The 15,479-nt window shown below is 40.1% G+C and overlaps 1 pseudogene; it reads left to right on the forward strand.

The window, feature by feature from the left end:
• Window positions 1–716: 716 nt before the first annotated feature.
• On the forward strand, window positions 717–13,663 carry LOC142160309 (survival motor neuron protein pseudogene; annotated as a pseudogene).
• The last annotated feature ends 1,816 nt before the right edge of the window (window positions 13,664–15,479 follow it).

A 15,479-nucleotide genomic window follows, 5' to 3' on the forward strand; every position in this document is an offset into this window, starting at 1 on the left:
AATGGGACAGGTGGTCTTCACCAGGGACCCCCGCCAGGAGGTATGGACTTTACAGCCTCTGCCCCGCAGGTGGCCCTGTGAGTGAGTACTAAACGAGACCCGTTAGGAGAATGAACTATAAGATGGCAGGCGGCTGAAGGGTACCACCGCACAGCAAACTGAAGAATCACTGGAACTGCGAGCTGCACACAGGAGGTGATAGACTGCACAGACCCCTATCCAAAATCCATCGGGAGATCGCTGTGCTCAGCGCCGGAGGGGAGCCCTGCGTGGAGCGGGTAAGTATGGCGGGACCCGACCGCAGGCCTGGCGTGTGACAACAGCATTATTATACAGCGAAGCAAGAATCCCTTTCTGGTGGTTAGTATAACACTGAAGACACATTTCTCACGGCTAGCATACAGTGAAGTGAATTCACCTTTCCAATGGTATATATACAGTGAAAGCCCCTATATTTGGTGGTCGGTGTATAACATAAAATCCTGTATTGTGCTTATACATTGACCCCATACCTGGTGGCTGATTTATAGCACAGATCCCTCCCTGATGGATAGTATACAGTTTAATCCCACTCAGGTGATTATTATACAGTGAAACCCCCTTTCTGGTAGCCTGTGTATAACATATATCCTTTTCTTGCAATTATAGGCTCTTGTCTGGTGGTAAGTATCTAGTTAAGACCTCATGTCTGGTGGTAAGTATCCAGTGAAGACCCCATGTCTGGTGGCAAGTATCCAGTGAAGACCCCACGTATGGTGACAAGTATCCAGTGAAGATCCCATGTCTGTTGGCCTAATGTCTAGTATACATGAAGAACCCTCTCTGATGACTATTATACAAACTTTTGCTTGACAGTTCTAACAGACCCATTTTTGGAAGTATGAATACCTTTTGTTGTAAACATATTGTGCCCAATGGGACCTGATCATGGCTTAAATTCATTGTTCCCACTGGGACCAGAATGTTACTGTAAATGTATTGTTCCCACTACTGGATTTAACATGTTCAGAGTAACTTAGTACTGGAGATATTCTATGTCTCTTACAAATTTCAGCTATGTTTTGTTTTCTGCTTGATCTTCACCTGTATAATTTCCTCCTGGTTATATTGAAATCATTTAATTGTATGTAGAGACGTCCAGTAAGTAGGATTGCAGGTGATCTTTGTATCTTTTTGCTTTTATCATCTCTTTAAAAGAACTGATTATCTCTTCTTATCTAATAATTAAAAGAAACTTTGATATGAAAACATCATCACATTTTATGGACTCAGTTACCTTGCTGTCTGTTTTGTAAATATAATCCATGGATTTATCAAACCACAGAACAAACACAATGATAAAAGATGTACTCATAAAAAGAGGAACATTTTTCAGATACCGTCTTTTCAAAATATCTCAGACATTATATAACAAAGCAAAATGTTGGATGATTTGTATCTGGTCACAGAAAAGTATATTTGGTACTTGGTGAGTGGGTTCCAATAGACTGTCTCATTAATGTACTTGACATTGGTGTCCTAGATGCTTTACCTTAATACTTCTGAGCAGAGATACTTGAACTGGCCACTCAAGGTTACTCAAACCGATTTGTCGAATTGGTACAATAATGTGGTCATTTTTCGGATTCTCAAACTCCTCTTATTGAAGCATCGTTCTGCTACTTTCCCCAAACTTCAACCCAATATAGAAAGGAAGTAACCACATTGCTGTCATCAAAATTGATGACATGCAGAATTAGCTGAATTTCCTCATATGTTTTCAAATCGGTGTCGACTGTATCACTCATGCTTCCATATATCTTAGCTCTTTCTTTTGATCATTTTTCTGAACCTTTCATGGCTGCTATCATCCAACCAATACTAATAAATGACTCCCCAGATACAGCACTCACCTCTCCTTACCAACTTATCTCTCGATATCTGAATGCATTTAAAACACTTAAGCATCTAGCTGCTTCTGATAATATTCTTAATTGTTTTCAATTTAGTTTTCACACCTAACAGTAAGCAGAAGGCGGTCAATGACCTTCATACATCAAAGTGTATCCAAATTCCATAGAAATTCTCTTGGGCCTTTGCGTAGCAATGGACAGGCATGGTCACTCTCTCTCTGACACTTTGCTGTCCAACTATGCGGGCATCTTCATGGCCATATTTTGCCCTCATATTATAGGATGGGACATAATACATAGGAGCGGAAATATATCTATATTATATATATCTCACAAATAAACCCCTTTGGGTGCTGCTTTAGTAGTTACCACCTTTCTAATTATTTAAACCAACTTGTGGGCAGCACGGTGGCTTAGTGGTGGGCAGCATGATGGCTTAGTGGTGGGCAGCATGGTGGCTTAGTGGTGGGCATCCTGGTGGCTTAGTGGTGGGCAGCATGGTGGCTTAGTGGTTAGCACTTCTGTCTCACAGCGGTGGGGTCATGAGTTTAATTCCCAACCATGGCCTTATATGGGTGCTCCGGGTTCCTCCCACAGGGAGGGACCGATATGAGTGGCAAATATTCTCTATACAGCGCAGCGGAATTAGTGGTGCTATATAAGTAGCTGCTGATGATTACTGTTAGCATGCAGCCCCTTATTGTATTAACTTTAGTTTCCTTATAAGGTTTTATTTTTGTCATGAGCAACTGTGATATTTTGTCTCAGGGGATCAGTAAGGCTTAAGTAGCAGTGATGGGCATCAGGTTGCCCTAAGATCGTATTCGCCCCTCTGAGCCTTCTCCAGTGGCCCCCAGCTTCTTCCTGCTTCACTGTCAGATTTGTTAGTTATAGCTTATAACACTTGTTTAACATGACTGCTGATGTTATTACAGATTGGTGTCTCTTTCGTTGATAAAATGTATTGTTTTAACTTATTACTGCAATTAAGAGTAAGGTGTGGTCCTTTTGAAGGTTAGAGGGCTGCCCATGCGTATGTCAGGTTGGCTATCACTGGTCTATGGTGTTAGAGCCATTGATCTGCTAAGGAAAGCAGGAAATTCAACTTTATTATGAGCAAACATAGGTTTTGTTCGATCATTTGCTGTATCATTTGCACCAAAATAAGAGATAAGCCAGTGGTCAATTAATCACATATTATACATGGTACCACCCTCACGGGGCAAACGCAAGATTTGTAGAGTGGAATTTCTACACCACGGCACCAGTGGGCGTGACCAGCATGCATGGGGGCGTAGCTATAATATTAGACAGTGCTTGGCTGCTCTCCAACTCTTCCTATCCCCATAATATACATGGGTAATGCCGCGTGCACTACTGTTAGGTGCACACAGCTCTCCCTTTTCAAGCAGAGCCGTGTGAAGTGGGGGCAGGGTTCAGCCACCTCAATTATAAAGTGCTCAGGGCTTGGAGGGGGGGTTTCCAGGCAGTAGAACCCCCCTATATTGCTGTGAGGCATAGTCATGTTTGCCTATGCCTCACAGCAATATAAATGCCCATAGGTATCATTTGCACAAGCTGTATGTAAGTGCCGACTGATAGTGATGACGGTCATAGCTAGAACACTAGCTAACACAGAACATCTAAGAGAGACCATAAAAACGTATTGTATGTACAGTATGCATCAAGAACCCCTTGTATTATGTATTAAATGTATTTTAAACAATTTTTTCAACAATCCCATTTTGTGTTACTGATTATAGTGTTTAGAGATGTTAATTTATTTTATAATATAATTTTTTTGTATGTGCTACATGAAAAAACAGTCAGTATTTAACTTATGTGCAAAACAGAATACTAATTTGCACCCCTTGCATTGTAACATGGTTTTGTCCATGAGACTGAAATAAGAAGTTTCTTAAGTTAAGATCCTTAATGAATCAGGCCGAGACTACTTACACAATTGTTTTACTTAACTTTCCTTAATGAATCAGGCCCAAAAGAGTAATTGCTAAATGATGAAGCAGTAAGTAATTTTGTGAAATCACAAATTGCTATATATTGTATCTATTTCCTAATCTTAAATTGTATCCAACTCTCATAGTTACCCCCGAGATGCTAAACAGTAATATACAATACAATATTCCTGGCGTGAAAGCCTGCTTGTTTGACAGCTAAGAGATCTGCCATTTTTGATCTCCATATGAGAAATTAACTGGACATGTTAATAGAGCCTTTGCATATTGGCCTAGTAAAATCTAGTCCCAATTGGTTGACTTAGCGCAGCCTAGACCTACTGGCAGATTGGCAACCTGCTTAAATATCCGCCAGGATTGGCTAAAGATATTAAGTACTTACTTGAATTTATGGAAATAGTCTCTTTCCTGGACAGTTCTACCTCTAGTTGAGAATCGTCCCTGCTGCTCCGCTCACGGAAGTCTCTGCGGACTTGTCTTGTGTGTACCTGCCAAAAGCAGGAGGACATTTGGTTTGGTCCCTGTCCTGCTGGAAAATGAGTGAATATTGTGCCTCAGTGATTGGGACTGCACTCCAAGGGAACCATTGAATATCTTTATCTATATCTATACCTATAGATATATAAATATAGCTAAAATAAACTACTTAGTACTTTCCCAATTGTTTGCCTAGGTGAGTACTGGACTCCCTCAGATAGTACATAAGGCTGCCTACGGACTAATCAGTTAGCACTGAGTGGGCAGTAGAGTTACACATAAGTCTGTTATCCTCACACCACCTCATTGGTAGTCCTCAGAGAAGCTGCATGGGCAGCTACAGTGGTGACTATGTCGCTGACATGGGTGGAGAACTACATTTTATTATACTCCGGAGTAATGGGGGCATAAAGGCATTTATAATCTTGGAGATCTCTTTTAATGTATTCTGTCTGAAGCCAGCAAATAATCCCCCAAGCTGAAAAACAGATGCTTTAAGCCCATAGAGAGCAATCTTGTTGACAAAGAAGGGAAACTTTGCATGTAAGCAGTCACAGTTACAGATCTAGACTATGTTTAGTAAATTATGTGTTTAGGAACAACTAATATTAAGTTTGGAACAATGGAATGTAAACTATGGAAAATTGGAGTTTTGTTGAACATATGAAAATCTAATAACAGGTGCAGCCATATATTTCAAGAGCACAAAAATTTACTCCATGTGAACATTTATTTTAATCCCACTCCAGCCTTTGCCAAATATGATCAAGAGCAAAATCTCTGATTCAAAAAACATTCACTCATAAAAATGACGTGTCCGTTTCCCTGTCTGGCTCCATACAGTGTGTGATAATAGTTTCATTACAGTCATGGCCAACATTTTTGAGAATAAAGCAAGTATTAGTTTTCACAAAGTTTGCTGCTTCAGTGTTTTTAGACCTTTTGTCAGATGTTGCTATGGTATACTGAAGTAAAATTACAAGCATTTGATAAGTGTCAAAGGCTTTTATTGACAATTACAGTAAGTTTATGCAAAAAGTCAATATTTGCAGTGTTGACCGTTCTTTTTGAAGACCTCTGCAATTCGCCTTGGCAAGCTGTCAATCAATTTCTGGGCCATGTACTGACTGATGGTCGAGCCACTTAGTTATCTCTTTTGCCTTATGGCAAGGTGCTCCATCATGCTGGAAAAGGCATTGTTCATCACCAAACAGTTCTTGAATGGTTGGGGGAAGTTGCTCTTGGAAAATGTTTTGGTACCATTCTTTATTCATGGCTGTGATCTTAGGCAAAATTGTGAGTGAGCCCACTCCCTTGGCTGAGAAGCAACCCCACACATGAATGGTCTCAGGATGCTTTACTGTTGTCATGACTAAGGACTGATGGTAGCGCTCAGCTTTCCTTCTCCGAACAAGGATTTTGCCAGATACCCCAGTCCTCAACAGTTCAATCCCTGTACCTTATGCAGAATATCACTCTGTCCCTGATGTTTTTCCTGGTGAGAAGTGGCTTCTTTGCTGGCCTTCTTGACACCAGGCCATCCTCCAAAGTCTTCGTCTCACTGTGCGTGCAGATGCACTCACACCTGCTTGCTGCCATTCCTGAGTAAGTTCTGCACTGGTGGTGACCTGATCCCGTTGAACATTCTTGGGTGCCCTGAAACCTTCTTCACAACTATTGAACCTCTCTCCTTGAAGTTCTTGATGATCTGATAAATGGTTGATTTAGGTTTTACTAGCAGCAATATCATTGCCTGTGAAGCCCTTTTTGTGCAAAGCAATGATGACTGTACATGTTTCCTTACAGATAACCATGGTTAACAGAGGAAGAACAATGATTTCAAGCACCTCCCTTCTTTTATAGCTTCCAATCTGTTATTCTAACTCAATCAGCATGACAGAGTGATCTCCAGCCTTGTCCTCGTCAACACTCTCACCTGTGTTAACGCCAGAATGACTGACCTGATGTCAGCTGGTCCTTGTGTGCAGGGCTGAAATGCAGTGGAAATATTGTTTTTGGGATAAAGTTCATTGTCGTGGCAAAGAGGGACTTTGAAATTAATTGCAATTCATCTGATCACTCTTCATGACATTCTGGAGTATATGCAAATTGCCATCATAAAAACTGAGGCAGCAGACTTTGTGAAAAATAATATTTGTGTCATTCTCAAAACTTTTGGCCATGACTGTATAGGGAATAGAGAGACACAACATGATCACTCATGGGGGAGCTATATACTGTAAATATTTCTGTATTTTCCCCCATTTGACTAAACAATATTTATCACTAACCATTCAAAATCTCTATTGTGTTAAACTGAAGATAAATCAGAATTTATTTTAATATTGCAGGTCTATCTTAATAATATCAATATACTTGTCCAATGTATTTTTGAATTAGTTTGCTGTGTTTGTCCTGACCACAACTATATAGTTATAAAACTGATGGAATGGATTTGAATAACTACCACTTTATCAACAGATTCATCTCCTGGCCTAATTAGTAACAGAAGTGAAACCATTCCGGTACCTGAGTACTTCTCACAATCGAGTCAACTGGAAGTAAGGCTGGGTACACACTACAGAAGATTTCTCCCGATTCGATATCATTAACGCTTTTACCAACAATTGAAAGTCCCTATCAACATGCCAATTCATGTGTGCACACTGTACACATTTTACACAATCTACCTGCAAACACTGCTACATGAAGACAACATTCCACAATCAGCGGTGACCTTTGATATCCTCCACGATCTGCATTGTCAACTGCCTGGACACTCCCTGCTGATCTGTTTTTCACACTTATTCTGGCCTGCTGCAGTATTATGACTTGTTGATTCCTCTTATCCTGCTTGGATTCCCACTTTTAAACCACATTGTTGCTCCACTTAGATTGAACTTTGAACTGGCTCCCTCTTGTACTGTGGACTTATATAACCAGCACAGTGCACCTTGTATTATGTCTTATGTTATACTATTGCCTTCCAATCATACCAGATGTCACGGTCTAATCTAACTGTTTTTTCTAAACACACCCATCTAGTATCTCTACTCTCCTTACTGCTTCCTATTCCCTGACATACTTTACATCTCTTCTTCCTCTATTCTCTCCTTTTACCTTTGCACTTTTTCACTTTACTCAACTTTCGTGCTCTCACCATTTCCTCACTCCACTTGTTAGCCCTTACCATCCTTGATTTCTGTATTACTTTCAACTGTCTATTCCACACATTTCTAGCTATATCATGATTTGCTCCTCTCTCACTTCTGTCCTCTCCCTCTATCCCCCTGTTTCCCATGTCCAATCTTTCCATATTCTTCCTCCTCCTCACTCCCCCCACTTCCTTCTCATCCCCCTCCCTATTTCACTCCTTTCTTCTCTCCTGTGCCTCTGGGCCCCTGATCTAACACGCTGCCCCCTCTTCCTTCTCTTCCTCTCTCCTCCTTTTCCCCACTCACACCCTTTCCCTCTTGTCCCCTTCGCTGCTCTTCTCTCAGTGTCAGACTGCTTCTACCTACCACCTCCCTCTCTTTCCCCCCAGGTAATCTACTCCCTCACGTCACTCCTACCTTCTGCCTCTCCCATTCTCAAACCCTTTTATCTGCCCCATGTCCACTCCTTCCCAACCTCTTGCTCCCCTGCCCCTCGTCTCCTGACTGCTGACAAGTTACCTCGTATTTCTGCTTCTCGTCCAATTCCAACCCTCTCTTCCTGTCATTCCCCTCGCTCCATATCATACTCACCCTTGCAGTCGAGCAACCCCAACAATCTCATCCACATCTCTCCTCTTCCCTCTCTTCCACTCCTCAATGCTGCTGCCCGCCTCATTTTTCTCTCCCGCCGCTCTGTCTCTGCAGTCTCCCTCCAACAGTCACTACATTGGCTCCCCATGCCCTACAGAATTAAATTTAAACTCTTCATCCTCACTTTTAAACCTCTTAAGCAATCCTCCCCTCCCTACATCTTCAATCTCATCTCTACCTACACTCCTACCCGTCCCCTCCGCTCTGCCTGTGACCGCCGCCTCACTACTTCACTGATCACCTCTTCTCACTCTCGTCTTCAGGACTTTGCCCGGGCTGCTCCCCTGCTGTGGAACGATCTTTCACATTCCATCAGGTTAGCACCTACTTTCAAAGGCTTCAAGCGTGCCCTTAAGACTCATTTCTTTATTCAAGTCTATCAGTCCTCCTCTTAACTCCCTTGTCCTGGCTCTCTCCCTCAGTTAGTACCATCCTATTTCTGTCTCTCCCTTTCCTTTAGGATGTAAGCTCTCAGGAGCAGGGCCCTCTTTCCTTGTGTGCTCCTTCTACTATTCCATCACCCTCTGTACCTCTTGGCCTTCGCTAGCCCTATTTTCTTAAGCTTCGGCCTACTTCTCTGATTTCCACCATCCCTTTCACTATCTGTCCCAGAAATAATCTGATTTGCTTTACCTTGTTACTGTATTTGTATATATTTTTGTTCTTTCTGTATCATTTTGTGTCTTGGGTCTCTGTTTTCTGTATATGTAATGTACGACGCTGCAGACCCTTTGTGGCGACTTATAAGTTAAACATAATAATAATAATACCGTCAGATTTGTGTGCTTCATCTGTCATAACCATTGGCTGAAAAGAGTGTGAGTGTGTTGGTACTGATGGGAAATCCTTCCCTTACCTTGTCCTCCAGACACGAGTCAGGTTCTTTTCTGTTCGGATATCCGGTGGTCAGGAGATAAATACTTCAATGAAAGGGACAGGGATTGGTCAAACAACTTGGGTTTATTGAGAATGCGGTAAGGATAGTTTTGGTAAGCCACCGCGCCACTGACCCCTTCAGCTCAATAGTAATGGCAAAATAATGCGTCTGATCAGCATAGAGCACAATAGCATTTAACATATAACATATACCTGGTGAGTATAAGGCACAATAGCGATAACATCTTCAATGCACATTGTCTAATAAGGCACACTGGTAATCACAGTTACTACTTTCAAGTTAACAATATTTGACTGGTGTTGATGCAAGAACCATCAATAATAACCCATCAAGACTCTTACAGTCACTACCGCGCCCACTAGAGGGCTCCTTCCAATTCAGGTGTTTGGGGTACCGTGCTATTCCCTCTGGGTTAACTTGAATCGCAGCGGTACCGCTAACGCTGAATGTCACACCTTCAATATCAATAAATCTGCTCTTAGGTAAATCACATAACATTAACATCATCTAAAACATTTGGTGCACCAATATTATCCCCGGTAACGTTACCATATTTTCCACTCAGTCCTGGGCTGACCTGTGCACAGGAATTTGGTAGTGTTCCAATGTACTGCAGAGGTTTCCATCAAGGGTTAAGTATTATAGTAGAAAGCAGGGCTGTTGCTCAGTTCAGCCACAAGATGGCGCTGTTCTCTCAACAGTCAATGAAGCTCTATTAGCACATTTGCTCTGCAACAGGGGATAGTGTCCAGATATCAGCAACACATAGGATATAGCTGAAACGACAGTCTTAATTGTTCCCTGCAGCCTGTGTAAAGGTATGATCTGGGGAAAAACTCTCACAATCCTTCCTTGTACAAGAATGCAATGGCAGTTTTGGGTAGATTCTCTCATCACTCTTCCCTCTGACACTGGGGTGTGTGCAATACACTGCAGGCTAGGGTTTTACCTTGAGAGGGTTCTGCAGTTAGTGGAGACTGTCTTTGGCGCACTGCTGCATGTCCCCAGCAGTTCTCCGTCCGCTTTGCTGGCAATGTCACCAGTTCTGGCAGCAGCTCAGTCTTCTCTCTGTTCGGCTGCACATCCTCCCCCTTGTTCCTTCTACCATGCTGCTCTCTCTTTTTCCTCCTTCCTGCACATCCTCTTCCTGTTACTCCCCCAGCCAATCAGGGCCTGCATCCTCCTCCTGTCAATCACTCCTGGGCACAAGTTTTCAGGAGCACAATTAACCCCTTGTAGCCCTGCATTTTAAAAGCGTTTATGCACTCCTCTGTGCTGTTCACCAGGGCTTTGGGGCACCAGAACTGCACACCCCATAGAGATCTATAAACACTGCCGGTCAACCGTGTATACACATTGCAGAATTTACAGAGATTTTTAGTCCTGCTATAAAATCAAATACAATGTGCTTTGGTACAATAATACATGATTGTGGGAGCATCCACACTAATGCAATATCGAACCTAACGGATGTTTGTTGTGTGATTGGCATGCTAATCAGGATAACAACCTGTAATGTGTACCCAGCCTTTGCAATTTTTTTTTTTTAAAAGGATTTTGTGGACCACTGACTTTCTACAGGTTCCTTATATGATATTCTGGAAGTTTGGGATTGTATTATGTGCCTGCCTATGTTCGATAGATATGTAGCCATTTACCGGTCATTCTAGCCTTTAAATATTTATCATAAAAAAAAAAAAGTTAATAAACTGACAAAAATGTACATTTCACAGTTATTGATGTTGGCTAAGGTCTGTATAGCGAGGCTGTGGTTGGCCCCGACGAGTCCCACGGTTAAAAATTGGAAGGCACTGGTCAATACCACCATAAGGCACGAGAGATTTGTTTATACTAGCAGACAGGCTCTGAAGGAATTTGAGAATATATGGTACAGATGGTTAGAGTCTCCATTCTATCCTATGTCATCTAGTACAGATGCTCTATCTACTTAAATGTATGGCTACCGCAGTTCTTATACTAAGTATCTGAGTCCATGTAATAAACCCTGCATGTGTAACATACTTATGTATAAGCATTTACGATGTATGATCCTGAATGAATATAGCACATTTATTATTATTATGCTTTAATGTAATCTTGTAAATTCCGTCATTTAATTCCGATATGTATGCGATTGTTTTTCTTTTCTTTTTGTTGTTTAGTATGTTTATATCTTAAAAAATTTCAATACAAATACTGGATTTAAAAAAAATAAAAATATTTATCATATATGTAACTTACTCTTAATTAAAATCGGGTTCTGTTTACATTCACATAGATTCTCAATATGTTTTATTTGTATATTTATTTAATTTTAATTTATTTTGTTCTTTTATGTACTTATTAACTCCAGTCTCAAATAGAGGTCAGTGCTGGTGGAATATGTTTTCCTTTCACCATGTTTGAGCCTGATTACACATGAGCAAATGTGTTCAAGCTTAATCTGATACATTTTAACTGTTTTTAATGATGAATGTTGAACCTCAATGAACTCTGAACACAAAGGGCCTGATTCATTATGAAACTTAAATTAAGAAGTTTCTAATTTAAGTCTCCTGGACAAAACCATGTTACAATGCAAGGGGTGCAAACTAGTTTTCTGTTTTGGACATAACTTAAATACTGTTTGTTTTTTTCATGTAGCACACAAATATCAACTTTAAATTTCAGTGTACAAATAAGCTATCAAGTATTTATGTGCTACATAAAAAAACAGTCAGTATTTAACTTATGTGCAAAACAGAATACTAACTTGCATTGTAACATGGTTTTTGTCCAGGAGACTGAAATAAGAAACTTCTTAATTACGTTCCTTAATGAATCAGACCCAAACTGCGAAATTGCAACTTCAAATCTATGTAGTGTTGGCTGTTTGAATTGTTAAAAAAGAAAATGCTAAAACACTTTTTGTAATTATATAAAAATACTATTTAGATGACGTAGGACATATGCCCAGTGAGTCAATTACTGGCTTGGAAGAAGGTTGGGCGATGTTCACGAGGACCAAGTCAGAGTGATGATACTGATATCTGGGGTGATACAGCATTGATCAAAGCCTCTGATAAAGCAGGGACATCATTTAAGAAAGCTCTGAAAATGGAGATTATGCTATGGAGGAGCATCAGCCGACTGAGAAGGACACCAAAGCAAAAAGAAAAACTAACAAGAAGATTAAAAGCCGGAAGGAAAGCAATGCCATTCCTTTGAAAAAGTGGAGCGTTGGAGAGTCATGTAATGCAGTTTGGTGAGAGGATGGCAACCTTTATCCAGCCACCATCTCTATGTAGCACTGGTCGACCCAAACAGGCGCACATGCGCTTTAGATACCTCCCCTGCAGGCAGAGAACAACATCTCCCAGCATGCAGTGGGGAAGAGGAGCTGTGAAGGAGCAATAGAAAAAACTGCAGTTAGAGAGGCTAGAGGGAAATTAGCAGAAACAAGGAGAGAAGGAACTGGCATGGCACTAACGGATGAAGGGAACGGAAAAGAGCACTGAAAAAAACAGGTCTCTGTGGATAAAATGAAACGAAGATTATATCACAGGGTCGTGGCATCGATCAAATGGAGATTTAACTAAAATCCTGTCAGTTGGAAGTGAGACAAACAAGAAAGTTCAGAAAAAGCTGCATGACGAGAAGAGAAAGATCCTGAGATCTCATGAGGAAATGAAGTCTCCAAAAAATGGATAAATGAATAAGTAGCCATCATTCACTTATCACTTTTGGACAATGTATTAGTTGGCAAGCAGCAAGATCATACTTGCTAACCTTTGAATAGTGAATTCTGGGAGATCCCAGGCAAGAGACATGGTTGGAGGGTGGGAGGGGCGGGGCGGTCAATCGCGTCATTTTGGCCCCACCCCCGAGACAATACATCATTTTGTTGTGGGGCCAAAATAATGCGATTCACCGCAAATTGTGACTTTTTGGTGAGTAAATTGCAGTATACGGGATACTTGCCTGCTCTACGGATTTCTGGAGTCTCCTGGACATTCCGGGAGAGTTGGCAAGTATGAGTTAGATAGGATTACATTGTAACATGGTTTTGTCCAGGAGACCGAAATAAGAAGTTTCTTAAGTTAAGATCCTTAATGAATCAGGCCCCTGATGACTAATTATAAGCCATTTTGCGGCACTGTGCTTAATAATAAGGGCTGTGAATTGTCAGAGGCAATAAAGGAGCAGAAACTGTGCAATTTATATACAATAATCCATATTGGCACCTCAGATAAGAGACAATTTGCCACTGAAAATCCTATAAATCGATTGATTACTTAAGACTGTGCATGTATACCTATGAGAGAGAGATAACATCATTAAGTGTTACCTGCGCCTTATGTGGACATTAGAACTGGGACAGTAAGAGGTCAATTATACTTTCTACTGAATAGTGAAGGACAGCTTGTAGAGTAACAGTTACATTTACAACTGATGCAAAATGGGGACTTGCATAGTTATTTACACTGGTTATGGGAACAGTGAGGGACAAAATTTAGCTGACTTTTATTTCCGAGGACTTCAGAAGCAGAGAGCGACCCAAGAGATGAGGATATGAATGGGGATGAGCCTTCAACAGATGAAAGTGACAGATCTTCACGTGCCTCTGAAAATTGAGATCAGATCATTTGTAGAGGGATTTTGGACACACCCTTCCCCTGACCTGCTCCCTTTGTGGTACACTTAGGTTGGAGACTTCCCATTATCTGAAGCATGACCTTAACTCCTGAAATTTACAGGGTTAGTGTCTCTATAACTTCTGTCGGAATGGTGGTCATCGTAATGAGTACTACCACTGGGTTCCATAGGGTAGAACAGAATGAGGAGTTGAGAGGGGAGGGTTGTCCAATAGTTAGGTCTGTCATATCTGTTTGATAAGCCCCTCTTACTGAGTTTATCAAAATATATTAAGATACCTTATTTAGTTTTAGAATCTTTGGGCTTGATTCATTAAGCAAAGTTAAGCAAAAAATTGAGTACATTTTCTTACTCAAGATTTCTGGATAAAACCATGTTGCAATGCAAGGGGTGCAAATGAGTTTATTATTTTGCATATAAGGAAAATACTGGCTGTTTTGTCATATAGCACACAAATACTTGATAGCTTGTTTGTACACTGAAATTTTAAGTTGATTTAGGACATGTCCTACCCCGACTATAAATCTGCCATCACTTTTTAAATTTACCTCCCTCTTCAATGCAACATGGTTTTGCCTTACTTACTTACTTTTGCTTAACTTTCCTAAATGAATCAGGCCCTTTGTGTTTTTGTGTCCATATTTTGCTTAATTTTAGAAAGACTTCTTTTGTTTTTGTTTTGTCTTGTTTTTTTAAAAAAATGTTTTTGTGATTTATAGAGTATTAAGAACCATTTTGTAAGAAAAAAAGCTACAATTTCAAGTTAAAAAAATAAATAAAAAGTACTATTTAATTAGTATTTAAAACTAAAAATATTTTAAAACACCAATTTTAATGCAAACTGCAAACCATAAATGTCGAGAATCTTGAATGGTAGCAGCAAATTTGCAGCAGCAAATTCAAAACAGGTCCTATTGAAGATTGTACTGCGACGATGTTCCAGGCCATCAAACCACTGAAATTAGATTGAATTTTGAACCGGTTAGAAATTTTTGAGGCCTTTAACCACCAGGCTCTGCCATGCAGCTGTTGAGAATTTAACACATCGCTGGTGAGTGGAGGGATAATTGTTACAATATGAAGATGATAAAATAATACAAAGAGCAGATTTTGCAGTAGAGAATGAAGAATTTCTATGAGGGGGGGGGGGGTAGTTTTGGTTGGAATTGAGAAATATATATGGAATACCGTACCTGTACTGCAATTCATAAGGATTATAGAAGGTACAGATGACATCTGAACAGAAGGCCACAAGCTAGATAATATTACATAGGATTCAGAAATCTGAGGTGAGTCTTAATATTTATAATTATTTACAGTATAGGGTATATTATTCCCTATAATAAACATGTTTGTTACTGAACACTGGAATGATGACCTAACAACTTACTAATTATAAACAATGACATCAGAACCCACCTTTCTAACACATATTGTTTATACAAATACATATTCATGTTAGCGTTACTTGGCTATTATAGAGATTACATTGTGTCACGCATGAAAGAAGGATATTTTATTCAGCCACATGACTTAGTCTTATCTAATTTTATAAGAAGCTTCCCATTTCTATTAGAAGTTTATAATAACACAAAGTGTTCCTTAATAATATATCCTGCAAATGTCACCTGCACAAGGACAAGTGAACGATAGTAAGAGTGAACAAACCTTACAAGATCATCTTATTCTATTAATCATTAATCTATTGAATTATGTTTATGTTGGAAATGCTGTTTTTACAAGAGATCACTGAAATTAAACTTCCAAATTAATAACAATATAGAAAATAATTAGA

Source organism: Mixophyes fleayi, chromosome 1 (assembly GCF_038048845.1).
Source record: "Mixophyes fleayi isolate aMixFle1 chromosome 1, aMixFle1.hap1, whole genome shotgun sequence".
Classification (NCBI taxonomy): Eukaryota; Metazoa; Chordata; class Amphibia; order Anura; family Limnodynastidae; genus Mixophyes; species Mixophyes fleayi.